Raw genomic sequence first — 16971 nt, 5'->3', positions numbered from 1 at the left:
TACACAGTAATATTATTTACAATAGCCAAAAGATAGAAGCAACTCAAATCCCAATGTATGGATAAGCAAATGTGGCATATACTTACAATGGAATGTTACTCAGCCTTAACAAGGAAGGAAATTCTGATACATGGTACAAAATAGATAACTTGTGATGATACTATGTTAAGTAAAACAACCCCATCACAAAAACACAAATGCTATAATATTCCACTTATATGAAGAGTGTAGTACAGTGATATGTATACAAACAGAAAGTAGAACTTTTGTTGTCAGGGTCTAGGGAATCAAGAAATTGGGAGTTTCAACTTGGGATGATGAAAAACTCTAGAGGTGGGTGGCAGTGATAGTTACAGAAAAACAAGAATGTGCAAATTACCACAGAAACTACCACTAAAAGTGGTTAAAATATGTATATTTAACCACATGGACCAAAAAAAAAGATTAAAAAAGTCTTGTTTTGGCTGAAAGGGTGGATAATGGGTTGGGAAAAGACAAGAGCAAAAGTGTTGACTATTAGTACAAGTCTGTGTGACGGTCATAGAGATACACCGCCTGGATGATAAAATAGTGCATTGGGAGTAGGGGTGGAAGTAGTGTTTGAGTGGCTTAAAAGTAGCACCTTAAGGCTCTCTAAACTGGTAGTCCAACAAACACCGTTTGGTTTTTTCAGTTTAGTTTCTGCAGAAACCTGACAGATTGCATAGAAACACATTAAGCTATCACGACAAACGAAACTACAAACTCAACAAGTAGTGGTCCCAGTGACAGCCACAATGCCAAATGTTCATCTTTGCAAGAGCACATTGTCGTGGTTTCAGGTAAATATATATGGCTATTAATTTGGTCAGTATGCTTTCTTTTATTGTTTATTGGTGATAACTGGAATATTGCCTGCCATCTCTGCATAACAAAGTATGTCACAGGCATCAGAGATTGCCAAGAGGAAGTGCTGAGGAAGCTCAGGATATGAAATCATAGGATACTGGCCCCAGATATCAGAGGTACACTTCAAAGGAAAAATGAGCCCAGATTCTTGCACCTTCCCATACAAAGAAAAGCACTGAATTCTTAACTTGAGATTTCTAGTTTTCTTTAATTAACTGTAATCCTAATATCTGCCCTTGGTTGCAAAACTTCTATATATCCTAGCTCCCCCCTTGCGTCCTTGAAGCATTTCTCTCAGGGTTACTTGAGATACTGCCATCTATACTTGGAGTCCTAAAATTTCCTGCTGAATTATACATAACTCAACTTTTAGGCTGTGAATAATTTTTTAGTCGACATCAGAAAAGAAGTTCAAACACAATTTACACAGGCAAGGAATGAACATTGGTAAAGTTTCAAGCTTTGTAATAGGACTGTATTCACTATATTCACTATTCTAATTTCTGTTGTAATGTACTCCAAAGAGTTCTGGATCATCTATACATCCCATTTAACATCACATGACCCCCCAACATTAATGACATCATGTGAAGTATCAAGACTGAGGAAGAAACAGTTAGCATATCAGAAACCTTAACATAATGTTTATTTCTGAGTATGTGGGAGAAAAATCCCACAAAGATTTAGGGGCCTTTCATATTGGCAAAGTTTTTAGGGGTTCAGAAGCTGGAGACATGCTGGGACATCTCATCCAACATGAAAGACTAGTTTCTGCATCTCCCCTACTGCCATGGAGAAGGAGCAAGGATACCTGTCTCAGTTGGCTCAGGCTGCCTGAACAAAAAGCCAGAGACTTGAATGGCTTAAACAACATAAATTTATTTTTCACAAAACCGGAGGCTAGAAATCTGAGATTAAGGCACCTGAGTGGTCAGTTTCTGGTGAGGGTTCTCCACCTGGGTTGCATGTGGCCACTTTTTTCCCAGATGCTCACAAGATCTCTCTTTCTATGTCTGCAAGAGGAGAGAGAGGGAGGCTGGGGGGTGGGGAAGGGGAGGGAAAGAAGAGAGGTAGCCAGAGGGGGAGGGGGAGGGAGAGGGAGGCAACAGCATCTCTTTCCTTACAATGGTCTCATCATGATCCTCCCCTCGTGACCTCATCTGACCCTATTCAACTTCCGCTGGACCCAGTCTCCAAATACCACCATGATGCGGGTTAGAGTTTCAGCAAACGAACTGAGTGGGGTGGGAGGTAATCGCAAGTATTTTTGTTTCATAAACATATCTAATGAGCTTCTCAAGGATCTCAGGGACATATTTTTCACACCTTAGAATACTGCTCTCACCTAGAACCAGGCCATACAAAAGGCTCCCAGATTTGATATTGGCCCAGAATAGGAAAGAGCCTTGAACAGTCTGCAGTGGGTACAAGAGACCCTGCCACCTGGTCCTTAAAATGTGACTGGTTATGAAAGATGCTGTGCAGACTTTCTGTCACACACCCATAGGAGAATAACAATTCAGGCCTCTGGTCTTCTGGAAAAAGACCACATCACAGTCGGTGCAAAGTTACGTACTTTTTCTTTTTTTTTTTCTTCATTTATTTTTATTAGTTGAAGGCTAATTACTTCACAACATTTCAGTGGGTTTTGTCATACATTGACATGAATCAGCCATGGAGTTACATGTGTTCCCCATCCCGATCCCCCCTCCCACCTCCCTCTCCATGTACTTTTTGAAAAATACTTCTTTTGTGCTGTTGGACCTTGGTGGACACTGAGAATCTAGCCATGGAACACCAAGTGATCATGAATCTGGAACCATCATGGTCTGGGTTTTGTATAGACTGGGTAGAAAATGGATCAGGTGAAGCACAGCGTGTGATGCATGATGAATGCAATATGTCAGTACCTAAGCATGAGCGAATTGAGAGGGCTTGAGGAAGCCTCTCCACATGTCATTCACCACTGCTGCACCAGCACAGTTGGCCTTATGAGAGAGCCCTTACAACCAAAGAACAGAGGAGGGGGTAAAACAGCTTGGTTATGAATTGTTTGATTAAGTATGTGAGGGCCAGATAAAAATAGAGTGCACTTGTATTACACCTTCACTCAAGGATGACCTCAACGTAAACTTAAAAGCAAGCCCTCTCAATGGACAGAGCTTCAAGCAGTATAACTGGTCATACACCCCGTGTGAAAAGAGAATGGCCTGGAATGATCCTATATGTGAATGTGTGAACAGTGGCCAATGGACTGACTTGTCATCCGGCCAAGGGCCTGAAATGAGGGAAGTTGGAAAACTGTAGACAAGAGATCTGAGATGGAGACACAAGAAAGTGAGCACAAATTTTGAAGATTTTTGTATCACATGTTAATGCCCAACAAGGAGCATCATATGGAAAAGGCACTAAATGACTAAGTGACAAAATTTCTGAGCTGGTTGACATCAGAAACCCTCTGACATTGGGCCTATCCAGTGCTGGCATGATGGCATCAGGATTAAGTCAGTGGGTTTAGCAGAGATGGAGATTATCCATGAGTCCTTCTGCTTGGACTCCTTCTAAGCATGGCTACTCTGCCATCCTTCAATTTTGTTCTTAAGTAAAATTTTTTTTATAATGATTGACACTGGAAATATTCATTTTCTACTTATTAATTCCATCCTCACCCAGAACAAAGTGACCTAGCCCTGTGAGCCATTATCAAATAGACTGATATCTAAGTTCACATTGTGTTCCTCTAAATAAGGCCTCTTAACAAGTGGATAAAGAAAATGTCATGGGGATTCAGGAAATGAGAGTCCTTTTTTCCTAGGGAAAGCATAACTAAGGAGTTATCAATTTAATTGGCAGTTTAAGAACTTGCAGGTGCATTTTTTAAATTGATATTTGGATTTTATTATTTAAAATCTATGCCCTGGCTCTGAGTAAGAACATGACCAATGAATATGTATTAAAGCACTTCTGAGATCATAATTATTACTGTTTTCAAAACATCCAGGTTTTGTCAAAGTCTCTTCGAACACTTTCACTTTGGGGAAAAGTAACCAATTTCTTGACAAGAACAAATTACCAAAGATATGCAGTGAGACCTTCTGATTTCCCAAAATGGGAGAGATTTGTGACTCAGCACCTACTTTCCATTCTTTGTTAAAACTTACATTGATAATTCCCTCCACTATTTAAAGTGTCCAGTAGCCAAAGTTCAGGTTTTCCTTTTCCCTTTTTAAAAAACTTCAGTGTTCAAATGATTGCTATCTGAATGATCATGGAATATTTTAATATCATGATACTAAGAGTAGAGAAGTTGATTATTTTTGAGACTGTTCATTCAAATGTATTAAGAATTCATTTGAAGCAGACCACTCAGTATCATGACCAGTATACTTAAGAGTCTTGGTATGGTAATATTTTTCCTGTTCTCTATGGAAATTTTCATTTCTTGACATGCTGTCAAAACAAGTTTCTTTCTCAGTTATGCACCAGGAGTGACTACACTTTGGGAGAATAACTTCTGATTCAATAAATTATTTTCCCTTCACAGCCAAAGCCAGGACATGAAGTAAGTTGTGGTTACGAAGCTTATTAGCTCAAATGGGATTCTCAAAGGAAAGGGAATCCAGTCTTAATATAAGCTTCCTAAAATTAGTAAACGAAAGACCCATAATTATTTTTCTTATTTTCACCTGCCAACTGGACATCATTGAAGGACCCACAAGTGTTCATTTGAAGCTCTGAAAATTCAGTCATTATGACACCTCTCCACTCCCTGCCTTCTCATCTGCAAATAGCCATCATAGTGTGCCGTACTATACTACTTCCATTTTTAAATTCTCCCCTTTTTCCAGCCACACTGCATCTACCTTATTAATCTCTGTTTATCTTTAGTAGCTTAATTTAACTTTCTGTCCCTGGTCTTTCTCCCTTTGAGAATTTCCTCTGACCAGCTGACTGGATTCTGTTTTCGAAACAGTAAATTTTTGTATTATTTCCAGTCTGGAAATGCGTAGATAGCTTCCTATCATGAGGGATAGTTTAAAGGGTTCAGGCTTATCCTGACTTTCAGTCTTTATGCTAACAGTTCTCACAAGACCGTCTCTGCATCAGTAGGACAAGATAATTTTAGTGAATCATATGTCTGCTCTTCCATGGAGCAGTATGCAGTTCCCTTCCATCTTCCCACAGACCTCATCTTTCCTAGAACATTCTGAAAAGTGAGATCTTCCCCAGTTCCCACAAATAGAGTCTTTTCTCTGTGCTATAGTAGCAATTTGCATTTATCACTAGAGGACTTGTGACATTTCACTGAGACAGGATGAAACTTCCACGTGTGAAGTGACAGTAATACTTTAAGAATGTGTAAACAGATTAATGAAAGGATGATTATCATGGACCTCCCCTCTCTACTCCCCTCCGCAGATCAAATGCTGAAACAAGATAGATAGACAATTAACATTCCAGATCACCTGTGCCAGAGTTTATATATAAAAAATGTATATATATATATATGGATTTTTATATATGCACATATACTTATATATATATATATATATATATATATATATATGTATGTATGTATGCATGCATACGTGCATGCTCAGTCACTTCAGTTTTCTCCTACTCTGAGATCCTACATTGCAGGCAGATTATTCACCTCTGAACCACCTAGAAATCCCATATGTGTGTATACTGTCCTTATGCTCTTTATATATATGCATTTATGTTTTTATTTTGCATTCTTTGCTGGTCCATTTTAAATTCTGTTCTTCATGCTGTATGCTAATTCCCATTGTTTCTGTTCAGTCCCTGAGTCGTGTCCGACTCTTGGCGACCTCACAAGTGCAGCGGCCGCGTGCCAGCCCTCCATGTTTCCTGCTGTCTCCCTGAGTTTGCTCAGACCCACTGTCGGTGACGCTATCTAACCATCTCATCCTCTGTCGCCCCCTTCTCCTCCTGCACCCGATCTTCTAATTGACATACTCACCAAATTTCTAAACATTATTGTATATATTCGAAATTTATTTTCCTGATTGGTTAAATATCCTATAAGTGTGTTTATGGTTTTTGTTGCCATTTTTCTGCTTTAAAATAGCTGATATTTAAATGAAGTAAAATTATACTACTTTTTTTTACTTTGATTAGAATTTTACTTTGCTTACCTTGTTCTTCAGGAATATATTCCTTATCCAAATGCCATACATATATGTATTTTTAACCCTTCCAATAATTTTGATTCTTCCTTCTTATATTTTGCTTTCAAACCCATCTTTAATTTTCTTCTTATAGTATATATTGAGTAAATATTTTCATTTAAAATTATAATATCACATCTCTTACACATCATATATGTTTGGAGGAAATGTCCTTAATTCCTTGAATTTTCATTAAAACACATTTACTTCATATATATTTTTAAATAAACATTTTCTTGATATATGTGTTCCAAAAGCTATATAATGTTAAGTGTACAGTTTGATAATTTTTTACCACCACTCCATTAAAGAAATGGAAGAGTATAGAAATACAGAGGTCTTCATTAAAACTTTTCAGTGTGATTATACCCAAAAGTGAACACTTCTTAACTTAACAGCACTAAATATACCTATAATCACAGTTCATTATGTGAGTCAAACACGATTATTAGAAAGATTCTCAGACTGTAAAAAATAAAATGCATAGTTATGTGATGCTTTAATTACATATATTGAAGATAATAAATAGTATGAAAGTTTATTAAAAAGAAAAATCAGGTATATTCTAATCAAAATGAAACTGATTTAATAATGTGTATATAAGAAATAAAAATTATAAAAACAAATTATTAGAATTATTATTTAGATATATTTAATACAAAATTTTTATACATGGTGTCATGCAGTATCATTCATTCATATATGCCTTTGTTTATGCTTTTGGATAGAGCAATGTTTGAATATTTTTATTGCATTCAGTTTAGTTCAGTTCAGTCTCTCAGTCATGTCCAACTCTTTGTGACCCCATGAACTGCAGCACGCCAGGCCTCCCTGTCCATCACCAACTCCCAGAATCCACACAAACCCATGTCCATTGAGTCCGTGATGCCACCCAACCATCTCATCCTCTGTCATCCCCTTCTCCTCCGGCCCTCAATCTTTCCCAGTATCAGGGTCTTTTCAAATGAGTCAGCCCTTCACATCAGGCAGCCAAAGTATTGGAGTTTCAGCTTCAGCATCAGTCCTTCCAATGAACACCCAGGACTGATCTCCTTTAGGATGGGCTGGTTGGATCTCCTTGCAGTCCAAGGGACTCTCAACAGTCTTCTCCAACACCACAGTTCAAAAGCATCAATTCTTCAGTGCTCAGCTTTCTTTCAAGTCCAATTCTCACATCCATACATCAACACTGGAAAAACCATAATCTTGACTAGGTAGACCTTTGTTGGCAAAGTAATGTCTCTGCTTTTTAATATGCTGCCTACTTTGGTCATAACTTTCCTTCCAAGGAGCAAGTGTCTTTTAATTTCATGACTGCAATCACCATCTACAGTGATTTTGGAGCCCAGAAAAATAAAGTCCACTGCTGTTTCCACTGTTTCCCCATCTATTTGCCATGAAGTGATGGGACTGGATGCCATGATCTTCGTTTTCTGAATGTTAAGCTTTAAGCCAAATTTTTCACTCTCCTCTTTCACTTTCATCAAGAGACTAGTTGTTCTTCACTCTGCCAGAAGGGTGGTGTCATCTGCTTATCTGAGGTTATTAATGTTTCTCCCGGCAATCTCAATTCCAGTTTGTGCTTCTTCCAGCCCAGTGTTTCTCATGATGTACTCTGCGTAGAAGTTAAATAAGCTGGATGACAATATACAGCCTTGATGTACTCCTTTTCCTATTTGGAACCAGTCTGTTGTTCCATGTCCAGTTCTAACTGTTGCTTCCTGACCTGCATACAGATTTCTCAAGAGGCAGGTCAGGTGGTCTGGTATGCCCATCTCTTTCAGAATTTTCCACAGTTTATTGTGATCCATAGTCAAAGGCTTTGGTATAGTCAATAAAGCCGAAATAGATGTTTTTCTGGAACTCTCTTGCTTTTTCGATGATTCAGCAGATGTTGGCAATTTGATCCCTGGTTCCTCTGCCTTTTCTAAAACCAACTTGAACGTATGGAAATTCACAATTCATTTATTGCTGAAGCCTGGCTCAGAGAATTTTAAGCATTACTTTACTAGCGTGTGAGATGAGTGCAATTGTGCATTAGTTTGAGCATTCTCTGGCATTGCTTTCTTTGGGATTGGAATGAAAACTGACATTTTCCAGTCCTGTGCCCACTGCTGAGTTTTCCAAATTTTCTAACATGTTGAGTTCAGCACTTTCACTCCATCATCTTTTAGGATTTGAAATAGTTCAACTGGAATTCCATCACCTCCACTAGTTTGTTCATAGTGATTCTTCCTAAGGCCCACCTGACTTCACATTCCAGGATGTCTAACTCTAGGTGACTGTGAGTGGTCACACCATTGTAATTATCTGGGTCATGAAGATCTTTTTGTCTAGTTCTCTGTTTTCTTGCCACCTCTTCTTAATATCTTCTGCTTCTGTTATGTCCATACAGTTTCTGTCCTTTATTGAGCCCATCTTTGCATGAAATGTTCCCTTGGTATCTCTAATTTTCTTGAAGAGATCTCTAGTCTTTCCCATTCTATTGTTTTCCTCTATTTCTTTTCATTGATTGCTGAGGAAGGCTTTCTTAACTCCCCTTGCTATTCTTTGGAACTCTGCATTCAAATGGGTATATCTTTTCTTTTCTCCTTTGCCTTTCACCTCTCTTCTTTTCACAGCTATTTGTAAGGCCTCCTCAGACAGACATTTTGCTTTATTGCACTTCTTTTTCTTGGTGATGGTCTTCTCCCCGTCTCCTATAAAATGTCATGAACCCTCCATCTATAGTTCTTCAGGCACTCTGTCTATTAGATCTAGTCCCTTAAATCTATTTCTTACTTCTACTGTATAGTCATAAGGGATTTGATTTAGGTCATACCTGAATGGTCTAGTGGTTTCCCCCACTTTCTTCAATTTAAGTCTGAATTACAGTATAGCATTGCATGAAATTAAAAGGTGCTTACTCCTTGGAAGGAAAGCTATGACCAATCTAGACAGCATATTAAAAAGCAGGGACATTACTTTGCCAACAAAGGTCTATCTAGTCCAGGCTATGATTTTTCAGGTGGTCATGTATGGATTTGAGAGTTGGACTGTGAAGAAAGCTGAGCACCGAAGAACTGATGCTTTTGAACTGTGGTGTTGGAGAGTCCCTTGGACTGCAAGGAGTCCTTCCTAAAGGAGATCAGTCCTGGGTGTTCATTGGAAGGACTGATGCTGAAGCTGAAACTCCAGTACTTTGGCCACCTGATGTGAAGAGCTGACTCATTGGAAAAGACCCTGATGCTGGGAAACATCAGGAGGAGAAGGGGACGACAGAGGAGGAGATGGTTGGATGGCATTGCTGACACAATGAACATGGCTTTGGGTGGACTCTGGGAGTTGGTGATGGACAGCGAGGTTGGCGTGCTGAGGTTCATGGGGTTGCAAAGAGTCTGACACGACTGAGTGACTGAACTGAACTGATTGCATGAATATAGAAAATGTATTTATCTATCCTAGTGTTGATAAGGATTTGGGTTGTTGCCACTTTGGACTGAAACAGTGCAGCTTTGGGCATTTTATATGTAGATATATTGTCATATATCAACTTATGCAAGTTGTTCTTTGGGATATCTGCTTTTGGGTAAAACACAGTTCCAACGGACTGCACAAATTTACACTTCCAGCTTCCGTGATGGCTCAGATAGTAAAGAATCTTCCTGCAATGCAGGAGACCCCAGTTTTTTTCCTGGGTCTGGAAGTTCCCCTGGAGAAAGGATAAGCTACTCACTCCAGTATTCTTGGGCTTTTCTGGTGGCTCAGACAGTAAAGAATCCACCTGCAATGTGGCAGGTCTAGGTTCAAATCCCTGGGTTGGGAAGATCCCCTGGAGGAGGGCATGGCAACCCATCCCAGTATTTCTGCCTGGAGAATCACCATGGACAGATGAGCCTGGCGGACTACAGTCCACAGTGTTGCAAAGGGTCAGAAATGACCGAGTGACTAAGCACAGCATAGCACAGCACCCTAGTGCTGATGAGTATTTGGGTTGTTGCCAGTTTGGACTGAAACAGTGCAGTTTGGGGTATTTTATATGTATATATCTTTTCACGAACATATGCACGCTGTTCTTTGGGGTATATGCTTTTGGGTAAAACAGATTTCCAAGGGACTGTACCAGTTTACAGTTTCAGCTTCCTTGATGACTCAGATGGTAAAGAATCTCCCTGTAATGCAAGAGATCCAAGTTCTATCCCTGGGTTGGGAAGATCCCCTGGAGAAGGGAATGGCTCCCCAGTGCAGTGTTCTTTCCTGGAGAATTCCATGAACAGGGGAGTCTGGCAGGGTCACAAAGAGTTGAACACAACTGAGCATCTAACATATCAGTTTAGCTGTATATAAGAATTTTAGTATCGAAGAAAATTATTGTTTTGCTTTTGTTTTCTATTCTAGTCATTCTGATAAGTAGTACTATAATTTTCATAATAATCATATAAAGCATATTTTCATATTTATTGGCTATTATTTGAAATCTATTATTCTGATAGACTTTTAATGAAGTACACTTTAAATTTCTTCCTCAGTTTTACAACTTTGTTTTCTACCTTTTTCTTAGTAATTGTTAAAAATTCAGGAGTCTCTCTATAGTGCTTTCATTCTGACATCCATAATAATATGTTGAACAGAAAGTTTTAACTTTAGTGTAATCCAATCTATCAAATATTTTTCTTTCTTTTTTTTTTTTTTTTTTTGCTGATTCATGAACTATTTATTTCTGAGTTATTTCTTTTTTTTTCAATTATTTTCTTTATTAGGACTTTTCATGCCCTGTTTAAGAAAATTTTGCCTACCCCAGGATTATAAAATTACTGTCATATAATCTTCAGTAAACTTTATTGATCTTCCCTAGCGACTCAGAGGGTAAAAAATCTGCCTGTAATGTGGGAGACTTGGTTCAGTTCCTGGGTCTGGAAGATCCCCTGGAGAAGGGAATGGCTACCCACTCCAGTATTCTTGACTGGAGAATTCCATGGACAGAGGAGCCTGGTGGCTTACAGTCCATGGGGTCACACAGAGTCCGACACAACTGAGTGACTCACACTTCACTTTCATAAGCTTTATTGTTTTACTATTCATAGTGAACCTATAATCCACCCACTTTGATTTCTATGTATGATGGGGAATAAAGATTAGGATTCATTTTTTTTTATTTAGATATTTGAATCAGCATATTTATTAAATCTATTATTTTTCTCTTCTATGTTCTATTTGTGTCTTTGTACATTACTAGCATACTGTCTTCCTTACTAGAGTATTATAATAGATATTGATGCTTACAAGTGTAAATTAACTAACTTGTTCTTTTTTGAAGATTAATTTGGCTTACCTAGGGCTTCTGCATTTCCATATCATTTCTAAATAAATGTAAAATATTTCACTAAAAGAAATAAAAAGTAGTTTAGATTTTAGTTGAGATCATAATGAATCAGCAGGTTGATGTAAGAAGCACTGACAAATTTATTTCAATGAATCCTTCATTGCATAATGAAGACTATCATTCCTTTTATTTAGATCGTCTATATTTTACCTGAACAATATTTTGTAGTTCTCTGTGTCAGTCCCTTGAAAATCTTTTCTAAATTCATTTCTAGATTTATTCTGCAGTATTATAAATGATATCCCTTTTCAAAATTTTATCTTCCAATTATTTGTGGCAATACACATATAAAAATTATTTCTCTTTTTTGACCATGATCCAACAATCTTACTGAATGAACTCAGTAATTCTAAAAATTTACCTGTAAAGTCTTTTGGATTTTCTAAGTAGATGGTTAAGCCATGAATGGGTGCTAAATTATATCAAATAAATTTTCTGTGACTATTGAGGTGATCAAACAAATGTTTTCATTTGTTTTGCTAATATGATGAATTATACTGCTTGATTTTCAAATGTTGAAGAAACTTTTATTACTGGAATAAAAACTGTATTCATGATTCATTACCTTATTATTCTATTAATATAGCTCTGAATTTAAACTAATACCATGTGCAGAAATATTTGCAAATAGACTCATAAGAAGAATTAGTTATTAATTATTCTTTCTTATAATAGTCTGAGATTTCAAGATTAGTCTGGCCTCACAAGAGGAATTCAATAATTTTCTCCCATTAATTCTGAATCCAATCTTTAACAGATATAGGACTATTCAAATTTTCTATTTTTTCTTGGATGTATTTTATTAAAGCCTATTTTTCTAGAATTGTTTCCATATCTTTTATTTTTTTTCAAACTGATTCACATAGAGTTGTTTGTGATATCATTTTACTAAGATTTCATGTATGTGAGTTCTGATATGGGTGACTTGTGCATTATATATTTTTTTCTAGATTAGTCTTGCTTGGTGATGAATAGTAAGCTTTCATAAAGTAATGTCTTTATATTTCTTAAATGACTTTACTCTGATACTCATCATTAGTGTAATATTAAAACTAGTGTAAGCATTCTAAGTTGAATACTTTAAAGATAATGGTTTATCAACCTTGTCTATTTTCCATGATGAAAAGTCTGTTGTCAAACTAACAAATATGACTCTGTAAAAATTTGCCTTCTCCCTCTAGTAGACATTGAAAATAATTTTCTATTTATTCTTTATATTAGCAAAGACTCATCCTTTCCTTTTTAAAGGCAAGTCTATGTATTTTATTTAAAGTAAAATACATTTTATCAATTCTTCATTTTTGTTTGGAAGAGATAAGAAAGGTTTTATTTATTTTCCCTCCATCATGTGGACCTAGAATATGTTTATGGATGTTTAAATGAGAAATGGAATAGCTGTGTTCAGACTTCTTAAGATATGACACATAATTAAAACATATGTTATTAATTTTAATACATTTGTGCTTTCTTAGGACTGGCAATTACCTCATTTGCATTGTTTCAAATGTCTTAGTATACCTATTCTGTCCAAATCTTATTTTTCCTCTTTACCACTTTTTCTAAAGGTTCTGAATACCTCGATTTCCAGCTAAAATATGTGTTAAATTTCTGTCTAACCATTTCAGTACATTCCTTTAAATTATGTAGACAGAAGCAGAGTGCTTAGCTTATTTTATTTCACAAATGAATCTTAAGAAAGAAGATGATGTTATCTTCTTCTCTTTTAAGATAAAATGGAGAAGATGGAGGAAAAAAATGGTGGTATTTGTCTGAATTTTCTGTAAAATATAGATAATGCCTATATCTTTGTACCAAAATGTTCCAAGATTATTTTGATAATTGAATGAAGTAAGCAAATAAAAATAATTTTGCATATTTATCAGAATTTCTATGTATGTGTGTATGGAAATACACACATGACAGTTTTCCCTTTCTTGAGAAAATGCAAATTTTCTTTTTAAAAATATAATAGATGTCATGGCACTAAAAAATAATTTTGTTTCAGAATTATGTGTTTTGTATCTTTCTCTTTTTAAGAGTGACTAGATGTATAGCATCAACACATATTGATAGCTTCTGAGGCTAGTTCAAAGATATCTTAGGTCAAAAATTACAGAAACTGCTTACTATAGAAAAATTTAAGCACATTGGAAAAGGAGAAGATGCTGATCATAAGACCCTCCTCAAACCCAGGCTGCTTCCTCAGACCCCGAGATGATTTCACCCAGCTGGACTCTGAACTTTGAAATACTTTCCTTTCTCTTTGCCAACCCCATCACCAAAATAATCATATATGTAGTTGCCTAATGTCAGTAGCTGCCATAGAGAAAACAATATGTACTAATTCAAAATGAAACAATACAAAAATCATGACCTGTGGAGTTACAGTCTTGCAGTTAAAATCCTACTGTCACTGCCAACCAGTACATTCACAGTCTACCTAGATCTTAATTTCTGTTTCAAGAAAATGAAGATAGAAAATGAATACAGAAATATTGTCTTTTGCAATAATTATGGTTTGTGAAAATGAACCACATGTCAAATGTGGTGCAGATAAAGCATGCAGACCCTACACTAAAATCACTGAAGATGGTAACTGCAAGCATGAAATTAAAAGACTCTTGCTCCTTGGAAGAAAATCTACAACCAGCCTAGACAGCATAATAAAAGACAGAGACATTACTTTGCCAACAAAAGTCAGTCTAGTCAAAGCTATGGTTTTTCCAGTAGTCATGTACGGATATGAGAGTTGGACCATAAAGAAAGCTGAGTGCCAAAGAAATGATGCTTTTGAACTGTGGTGTTGGAGAAGACTCATGAGAGTCCCTTGGACTGCAAGGAGCTCAAACCAGTCCATCCTAAAGGAGAATCAGTCCTGAATATTCATTGGAAGGACTGATGCTGAAGCTGAAGGTCCAGTACTTTGGCCACCTGATGCAAAGAGCCAACTCATTGGAAAAGTCCCTGATGCTGGGAAAGATAGAAGGCAGGAAAAAAAGGGGATGACAGAGGATGAGGTGGTTGGATGGCATCGCTGACTTGATGGACATGAGTCTGAGCAAGCTTAGGGAGCTGGTGATGGACACGGAAGCCTGGTGTGCTGCAGTCCATGGGGTCACAAAGAGTTGGACATGACTGAACAACTGAACTGACCTGAACTGAGCACTAAACCTGAAACAGCCCAAATCAAGTACATGCATTGAATGCTATTGTTTATAACACTGTGCTATGTTATATACAAAATAGATGATGCTATTACTTATAAGTAGGACACTATACTCTAATTGTGCACCGTCATAATAATATTCTCAATACCCATCATGTTTTACAAGAATTTTTTTTCATATATAAGGTTCAGTTTTTGTTTAATTGAAGTCTAGTTGATGTACATTATATAAGTTTCAGGTCTTCAGCATGAAGATTCAGGTTTGATAGAATGGATTGGCTATACATAATGCATCTGTCTGGCAAGTTACAGAAACTGTGAAAGCCACAAAAGAAATACAGATCCTGGAGAGAGGGTGGCGTGACTAAAGCCTTAGGGTGTCACAAACTGTGCAGAATGTTTGCTTCCGTTAAACTAATTCTTGTACCAGCATTTACATACAACACACTTGCAAGTGTATTTTAATTCAAACCTTAATGACATTCAGTGCAACATTCTACAGACATTAACAGCTCTCCCACAAGCTGCAGCCAGTAATTTATGTCGCACTAATATGCAGCTAAGTAGTTTGGGCAACTCAGACATCTGGTCCATGTGAAACAGCTGGAAAAGCCAGCGATTAACCTTTCGTTTACAGTAAGAGGCATTCCTACAGATGCCAAAATGTTATGGTAGGTTCCGAAATGCCTCATAATAGCTCAGACAGCATTCCTAATTGCAAGTGATGGTGTTATGCTTCCTTCCTTCATCATTAGGCAGGAGAATCTCATCTAGTTATTTCTATTTGATTGATGTAATAGGCTCCTTTAATTTAAGCTCATCAGATTCAGGCAGAAAAAAAGATTTTACAGACACAGGCACACAAAAAAAAGCATTATCCCATACCTAAAACCAAGAAACACTCTATTAACCAGAGAGGAAATAAGATGAAAGAGAATTTAAATCAATTTTTAGGGCTCAAGAACTACACTGATGACAGGTAACCTGATAGATGTTGGTTATTTATCTACTTGTTTTCATTTATTAATGTTCACTGAAACTTTCTTTATAGAAGGAAATCAAGCACGGAGAACTAGTGTGAGTTGTCCAGAATCAGACACTTAGAATATGGCCATTTTGAAATAGAACCCAAGCAATTTCTATAGACATTCCATGTGTGTGTGCATGCTAAGTTGCTTCAGTCCTGTCTGATTCTTTGCAACTCCAAGGACTGTAGCCTACCAGACTCCTCTGTCAGTGGGATTCTTCAGGCAAGAGTACTGAAGTGGGGTGCTGTGCCCTCCTTCAGGGGATCTTTCCTACCCAGGAATCAAGCCCATGCCTCTCGTGTCTGCTGAATTGGCAGGTGGGCTCTTTACCACTAGCACCACCTGGGAAACCCATAGACATTCCGTGCAATTCCCTAAAAGGATCAAATTCTAATTTTTGTCTATAATATTTTCAAATCTGATTAAAATTTTAAATGATCCAAATAAACTCTATATAACAACATATTTGCCTGAAACGCCAATATCCATATATTTCCAGATAATTGGTATGTTTCAGTGATTATTTGTTGCAGAAAAATGTTTAAGTGAGGGATGACATCTACAACAGCATCTTAGGTAAAGAGACTCATATGTATAACACATCTGTTTAAATTTTTTTTTAATTGAAGGATAATTGCTCTATAGAATTTTGTTGTTTTCTGTCAAAGCTCAATATGAATCAGCCATAGGTGATACCTCAACATATGTCCCCTTCCTTTTGAACCTGTCTCCCATCTCCGTCCCCATCCTACCCATCTAGGTTTATACAGAGCCCCTGTTTGAGTTTCCTGAGACACACAGCAAATTCCCACTGGCTATCTATTTTACATAGGGTAATGTAAGTTTCCGTGTTACTCTTTCCATACATCTCACCCTCCCCTCCCCTCTCCCCAAGTCCATAAGTCTACTCCCTCAGTCTGTTTTTCCACTGTTGCCCTGTAAATAAATTCTTCAGTACCATTTTTTTTTGGATTTCGTATATATGCATTAGAATACAATATTTATCTTTCTCTTTCTGACTCACTTCATTCTGTATAATAGGTTCTAGGTTCATCCACCTCATCAAAATTGACTCAGATGTGTTCCTTTTTATGGCTGAGTAATATTCCATTTATTCCATGGTGTATATGTACCACAGCTTCATTATCCATTCATCTGCTGATGGACATCTAGGTTGCTTCCATGTTCTAGCTATTGTAAATAGCACTTCAGTGAACAATGGGATACAAGTGTCTTTTTCAACCCTGGTTTCATCAGGATATATGGCTATGAGTGGGATTGCTAGGTCATATGGTGGTTTTATTACTAGTTTTTAAAGAAATCTCCATACTGTCT

Source organism: Odocoileus virginianus, chromosome 13 (assembly GCF_023699985.2).
Source record: "Odocoileus virginianus isolate 20LAN1187 ecotype Illinois chromosome 13, Ovbor_1.2, whole genome shotgun sequence".
Classification (NCBI taxonomy): Eukaryota; Metazoa; Chordata; class Mammalia; order Artiodactyla; family Cervidae; genus Odocoileus; species Odocoileus virginianus.
Note: the sequence above shows the minus strand (reverse complement) of the source record.